At 33.9% G+C, this 7,500-nt stretch overlaps 2 protein-coding genes across 10 annotated transcripts in view; one reads left to right on the top strand and one right to left on the bottom strand.

Moving 5' to 3' along the window:
• Window positions 1-4,776, top strand: part of LOC122242855 (cytochrome c oxidase subunit 7A, mitochondrial) — a 5,787-nt gene extending 1,011 nt beyond the window's left edge. Inside the window, exon 2 of the mRNA XM_086551495.1 lies at window positions 3,901-4,776. The gene's annotated coding sequence lies outside the window, so the exon portion shown is untranslated. The remainder of the gene's footprint in view (window positions 1-3,900) is intronic.
• Window positions 2,932-7,500, bottom strand: part of LOC122242854 (uncharacterized) — a 33,670-nt gene continuing 29,101 nt past the window's right edge. For all 9 annotated transcript variants that reach the window (XM_043000262.2, XM_043000258.2, XM_086551494.1 and 6 more), the window contains one exon: window positions 2,932-7,500. This exon is cut by the window's right edge and continues 2,181 nt beyond it. The gene's annotated coding sequence lies outside the window, so the exon portion shown is untranslated.

Below are 7,500 nucleotides of genomic sequence, written 5' to 3' on the forward strand. Positions count from 1 at the left end.
TTATTTTAAAGAAAGATAATGATAATGAAAATAATAATAACTACTAATCTTAATTTTCTCTACGTTAAGGAATGGTAACTTAAAGAGAAGGGGGATGTAGAAACGAAAAGAGAGAAGAAAAGGGAGAGAAAAACAAGGAAAAAGAAAATATTGTTTAAGGTTGAATAACACAATAATGAAATGTAAAACTGAAGGGTAGATGCATGATGAAGCCTTCCTAAAACGTTTTATTATAAACCAGATCTAAAGCATTTCACTTATTCTGGGATTAAAGAAAAAAAAAAGCTACATGAAAGAAATCAAAATCAAAAAGAAAGTTTGTGTAAAGTTTGTGGATGATAGATAGAAGGACCATCAAATGAATTAACTATATGAAGAAAACAAAACAAAAAACAAAACAAAACAAAAAGAATGGTCACTCTAAAATACTAACATAAAACATACCCAAGTCCATTTCCTAATATGGCTGCACAGCGTCGAGAGAAACATTCAACGTTATAGCTCAGTTCCCACACTAATTCCTGGGCCGGTATTACAGCGGGACCAACGCCGGGCCCAACGTGTGATGCCAGCAGCTAGCCGACTTGGTCAACCATAATCATTAAAAAAATGGTTCATATGTACTTCCAGGTGTTTTATGTTGGTTATAATTCTCGCGTTTCGTGATGTTTGATGCTAGCAGCCCTGATCAAAGGTAAATGAAGAAAAAAAATAAATGAATATAGTTTGTGTTTATACCTATCTTTTATTGGTTTAGTGTCTTTCTTATCATATCGATTTTAGGTTCAGTGTTATTTGGTACCTTTATTTTGAGTGTTATTCAGTGTATTCTTTTAATGACATTGATGTGTAGTTTGGATTCCTATTTTTGAGTAAAATTAATACTGAATCGGCGTTTACGTAAATAGACTACATTATTTTTTCTAGTGTTCACTTTGACGGTTAGAAATGCGTATCAATATGTACATATATGTAAACATTTCATTTTTTATTTTTGTGTCGTTTGGATTGCATACTTTTTCCATAGCTTGTATAAGCCTTTATTGCAGCTATTTTTCATTTATTAATATCACAAGGGTAATTCTTTCCTCTGCACCTCGAAAATATCAACTGAGCTCATCTAACTTTCAATTCCATCTCGTCGCATTCATCTTCCATCCATTCAGCCATCCATCCTCCCACTCTTTGCCTCCCTTCTTAATCCAATTCCTCGCCCTCCTAATGCAAACCTTCGGCCATCCCTTTTCCCCTCACCCTTCCCTGCAGTCCTTAACCCTTTCCCCTCGTCCACCGTCTTCTCCCCTTTCCATACACTTTCCTTTCCTCTCGCTCTCTCTCTCTCTCTCTCTCTCTCTTCGTACCCTCTCCCTCTCCCCTTCCCTTTCCCCTCTCTTCCTGCCGGTAAAGTTATCCACAGTTCCCCTCTCCTAACCTTGCGTCTCTCCCCTTTCCCTCCCCTTACTCTTCCCTCGTCCAGCACTTCCTCATCATCTAGTCTTTCCCTCCTTGTCTCTTGCTGATGCTTCGCGTCTCCCCTCACTCTCTCTCTCTCTCTCTCTCTCTCTCTTCCCTCGCTTCTCCTCTCCCCTTCTCTTATGATGGTGCCGGTGAGGGAAGCCTGATGGTGAAGACGGAGTGGTCAAGTAGTTAAATGGGGTGTATTTTTTTAAGGGGGGCGGGGGTGATGGTGAAAGGGAGGGGGAAGGGAGGGAAACGGAAATGGATAAATAAATAAAAATTATTATTAAAAGATTTAATTGAACATGGGTAGATTATTGGATTGGTAGTTGGATGGGGGGGAAGGTTAAAAAATATAAAAATTATATTGGGAATGTTAGGGGTGTTATAGGGTAGGTTTTGAACAAAAATAACAAATACAACATGTTAATCACAATAACAATCTAACACATATGCAGGTTAGCATATTATGTATTACTTTATTATTATTTTTTATATTATTTTCCACTCGATTTTTTCTCCAATTCACACTAAACAACATAAAATCATCAATCACAGCAGATGGAGTATGACTGAGTGAAGAATAATGGCCTAGTATTTGCATTAGCATTACTTTTTTGTACGGTTTTATTTTGTTACTTTTTGTTACTTCTCTTATGTGTCTCCTTTGTGTTATACTGAAGGGAATCATTTGTGGCAGTTCATTCATTTTTTCTCATACTTAAAAAAGGGAGTTTCTCATTCTGTAGGTTGGATCATGTATAACACAGTCTGATCATATCCATGTAATATAACCTCATTCCACATTTTGATTTATACATTTTATACTTTTATTTGTATACACATTCCTCGTCCTGTTTCAAAAAGTTTTACAGAATTCAGCATAAGCATTTCCCTTGAATTCATCCTTAACTCGCCTTCCATTTTGTGAATAATAAGTGTGCAACAAGGCAGATTTGCAAATTCATAGTCAGGTCCCTCTTATTCAAAAACATCTCCCCCTATGCAAGAATGTTATCTGTTTAGTGTGCGAGATCATATTTGTTTTCCCTTATTTTAATGAGGTTTGGTTTCTTATATTTTTCTCAATACTGGATATATGAAATCTCTCTCCAACTATCATGACTACCATATCACCTCAAGTTACTGACAGGGGAAATATAATTTTTTTTTTCAATTTGGGGCTAGGGGAAAAAATATTTAAAACAAATTAAACAAAGACACAAAAACAAAAGGTCCCCAAGGAAATTTTCCATATATTTAGTATGAATTTTATGAGGAATATATTTTTATTCACAAAAGAGAATGCTTTTTTTTTCTTGAAGCCTAACAGAAATAAGTTTTCAAGCCTTGTGCACTTTAGACACCTCTCCAAGGTCACTTTCAACACACTTCAAAAAAATCCAGCCTTTATTGCTATTAATGACATATTTGGGTAATGTATGGAAGCCAAACTTAATAAAAAATAAAAGGAAACTTCCTTGCTTTATTACTATTAATATGAATCATCACCATCACTGGCATAACCTTTCTTTAATTTTTTATTGATTTATTTTTTTAAATAATACAATGATTTTTATTTTGTGTATATTTTTGTTGCTGTCTTTTTATTTGGCATAGATCTTTCTTTCAAATAACCAAACTTTACATTAACACCTCAAGACCTTATATCAACATGCAACCTAATCTTGAATTTTGGGCCACAAACACAGCCTATAAGTCTCTCTGCAACAAAAGAGGCAAATGTATATATTATTTTCAGGTGAATGCATAAATTGAGAAAAAATTGGGGGAAATTGACAAATAAAAAGTAATTGTTATAATCACTGTGTATCATTATGAGATTACTTTTATTAAAGTAACAAATATTATTTAATCATTATTAGAATAACATCAATGAAAATAAATGACCAAAAAATAAGTCACTCACACAAAGAATCAATAAAATAAAACATATTAAACAAAGGAGAAGGGGAGGAAAAGTGAAGAGAATGCATAAGCAGAAAGGGAGAAGGGAGGAAGGGGAATCAAGTGGACACACGCACGCACACTTGCACCCACACAAAATACAAAGATACAACTCAAAACTGATTCAGTGTGAAGATAAAGTTCAAGTGCAAGCAAGCACAAAGTGACTGCACTTTCTGTACTCAGACCAAAAAAAAAATATATATAATGATAATAATAATAATAGTAATAATAAAAAAAGTGGCAGGCCAAAACAGAATGTATCATGGCACCCAACTTATATTATATAATTATATATGCAATTCATCTTAAAACAATAAGAATAATCAATAAAGTATGTATCTACTTCTAAGCAAATGCTGCAGGCCCAAAAATTCATGATTATTTTGCACTTTGGAGGGATTTTACTTATGGACCGGGGAGCTTGCACTGTGTCAATCGCAATTTTTTTTTCTTCTTTTTTTTCTTTTTTAGAGGAGGAAGAAGAGGATGAGGGAGGCAGAGGAAGAAATGGAAAGATGAGCCAGAAGAATATAGGGTTAAGAGGAGGAGGGCGTGGAAAAGGCAAAAGAAGAAAAGATGAAGGAAAGGAAAGAAAAAAGTAATAACAACCATCTGAATTCTGACTGTTTTGATTGGCCTCCACAATGACAACCAATCAAAATGAACAAAGAGGATAAAAAACAAAAACCAGGTCAACTTCCATTCATATGATTTCACTCTAGCATAGAATCAAAGAGACAATTTTCCCATGTCAAATTCACAGTCAAATTGTTTGAACATTTTATATACATACATAAAAAATACCTTTTTTTTTTACCTCATTATCAAACAAAAATTTAAGTTTGTTTGCATTTTAATTTCTTAAAACATAATTATAAGTCATAATAACCATAATGATAGCAGTTATCATTACATACATACAAGTTACATAATAAAACAAGTTCAATCATCATAACAGAAGTTGATAACATCAAAATTTTCACTAATAATTATAATAGTAATGATAATAATAATAAACACAAAATAAAACAGAACATACACGCACACACACACATAAAAAAATATGTAATAATGAAAATATCAGCAACAGAAACAATGCACTCACACATCAATAATAGAAGAAGAAAAAAAAAAAGGACGAAGAGTAACTGAGGGAGGAGAATAAAGCACAAGCTTCTAATTGCAAGGGTTTTGAGTATTTCCAGAAAGCTTTAAAAAAAATATAAAGATTAAAAAAATAATAATAAAAAAAAAATAAATAACTGTTAGACCATGTTAATACTAATAAAATGAAGGACAATGATGATGAAAGACATTAATACAAAAAAATACGGCAAAAAATAAAAATTATATGAAAAATTTAGATATTTAAAGATCATAAATAATTTTAAAAATTGACATACTTTTACTGACTTGGTCAAAAATTTGTACTCTCACACAAAATTTATTATTTTTTCTTTAAGTAAAAATTGGGCATTCAAGAAAGCCTATGAGTCGAGCGGTCAATAATGGCAGGCATAAAGAGAAAAAAAAAAAAAATCAATAAACCAAAAATGGGTAAACAAATTTAAGAGTAAAAAAAATATATATATACATATAAAAACAAAAATAACCCTAAAAAATAAAAAAAAAGTATAAAAAATTAATATTACACACAACTAGATTTCACATGGTCTCGCAATTAACACAGGGCTGAGGACCAGACGTGAATCTTGAAGGGGACCGAGAACAGCAGCGCCCTTATTTTAAGGGACTGTATGTGGTTGACTCCACTTACCCCCACCAGTGGCATCTCTCCCATTTAAATATTAAATGGTCAAAAGTGAGCGACTCCAGATGCCTTCCCTGCGTTTCTTGTGCACTGCCCTTAGAGTTCATTTATCTATTCATCTTCTGCTTTACACTCTTGGTCTGGCTTTGTATAGGTGGGGGTGACTGTATGTGCTTGAGGAGGGGGGAGGGGTGATTATACAGTGGCAAGCATTAGGTACTTTGTGGAAATATATATATATATAAAATCTCTCAGGGGGGGAGGGGGTGGGGGTCTTATCAAGTGCACATGCGACCGCAGGGACTGGCATCATAAGTGAAGTTAACCAGCACTATATACATCATCTGTAAGACAGGTTTCAGCTGCATACTCCACTCATAAGTCTCCTGAATGCTAAAAGGTTGCACGACTACCAACACAGAGGTTGCAAGATCAATTTAAATGTATTTAACAGATGCTCAACACACCAACTACATCAAATACTGTGGACATTATAGCAAATAAAAAATGGCAAACCCAGGGCTGCCTCAGCACCTAAATGTACGTCTGAATTCCCGCAATTGCTCTCCTTTAAAAAAGACAATTATAAACAATTGAAAATATGTCTCATTTTGCCTTCTGTTACCTCCTTTTCTTATTATTTTCTCTCTCTTCTTTTCTCCGTCTTTAATCCCTCTCTAACTTCTTCATCCTCTGTACAATGTGGATCTTACATGTGGACCTTAGACTATTAAACCTTGCTCTCTCTTCCCTTTGCAGAAACACTTAAAATATATGTAGCAAGACAGCAACATTGTACAGGACTGTGTATATGGGAGGCTCCCAGGCACAGGCAGTATGGAAGACAGCATAAGAGAGATAATTTGAGTGCAGAAAGGGTGACTTTCTGCTCTCACTGTCATTACCTTTCCTACAACTCTGTCTACATCGCCTGGCCCGTTCCCTCCAAAGATTCCTATCTCTCAATCTGGACTGCTATGATTATCAAAATCATAATAAAACACAGACATTAACATTAAAATTGTATATATAAAATAATAAATCAATGACTGTAAACTGCATTCATATTCATATAATCATAATAAAATAATAATCATCATCAAAACTAAACTAATAATGAAAAAATAGGGAAACATATATATACACAAAATAAATAAAAGCTAAGCATAGTGACAAATTAAAAAGGACCTGAGCTCCTAATGGAGGTCAGATAGGTGGTGGGGAGAGACTGAGGCAGGGAGAGAGAAAGGAAGAGAAGAGAGAGGCAAGGAAGAGAAGAGAGAGGCAGGGATGACAAGGGAGGGAGAGTGAAAGAAATTAAGGAAAAGATTAAGAAAGAAAATGTAAAGTTAAGGTAGCTGCTCTGGTACCAGTTATGGACACACACACATACATATGTAAAAGTATTTACATGTGTGTGTGTGTGTGTGTGTGTGTGTGTGTGTGTGTGTGTGTGTGTGTGTGTGTGTGTGTGTGTGTGTGTGTGTGTGTGTGTGTTTGTCTGTATGTGTGTGTATAAACACACACACAAAAAAAAAGGTTTGTCTTGTCTTTTTGAATATTATGCTGTCCTCAGGTATTGTGATAAAACTTGTCACGGCTTAGTGCTTCTTACTCACATTGCAGTTTGCTTGCAGTCACACTCACTAGATACATTACCAACCACAATGCCATATCCCAATTATACAAAAGCATAACAGAATATATGCTTCCACAAAAACAAACAATCTTGACTTGGATTGGAAAAGGGAAAAAAAAAAAAATAATAATAATAACATTAAAAAACAAATACTAATTATAATAACTGGCAATAATTATGCATGACTTAAAAATCACTCCATAATACAAAAATACTATCTGACATGAAAAAATGTGACAACTCTCATTCCATTCCAGTTTAAATGAAAAAGAATGACATGTAATCACCTCCATATTGACCTCAAAAAAACATATCCAAAAGAATTTACAAAATAACTAATATTAACCAAAGGGAGAAGAAAATAAAAATCAGATCTCAATTCTCAGAAAAAAAAAAAAAAAAAAAATCACAACAATCATAAAATGCAGTTTAAAAGCAGATCCAAGGTTATCATCATCTCTATTTGAGCACCTTTAGATAAAAGACAGCTTAAAAAAGCTTCAAAGATCGGGCAGTCTGTCATGTACAGTTGAAAGAGGATTTTCACCTACCACTGTCGTAATTCTATGAGAACTCATTCATAATAAAAGGAGAAAAGAGACAGCCAAATCTGCATCATTAAACTGATGCAGTCTGGGCTACTGTAAGGCTACGACTGATA

Source organism: Penaeus japonicus, unplaced genomic scaffold (genome assembly GCF_977035675.1).
Source record: "Penaeus japonicus unplaced genomic scaffold, GWHDUDI00000001_assembly GWHDUDI00000025, whole genome shotgun sequence".
NCBI classification, from domain to species: domain Eukaryota; kingdom Metazoa; phylum Arthropoda; class Malacostraca; order Decapoda; family Penaeidae; genus Penaeus; species Penaeus japonicus.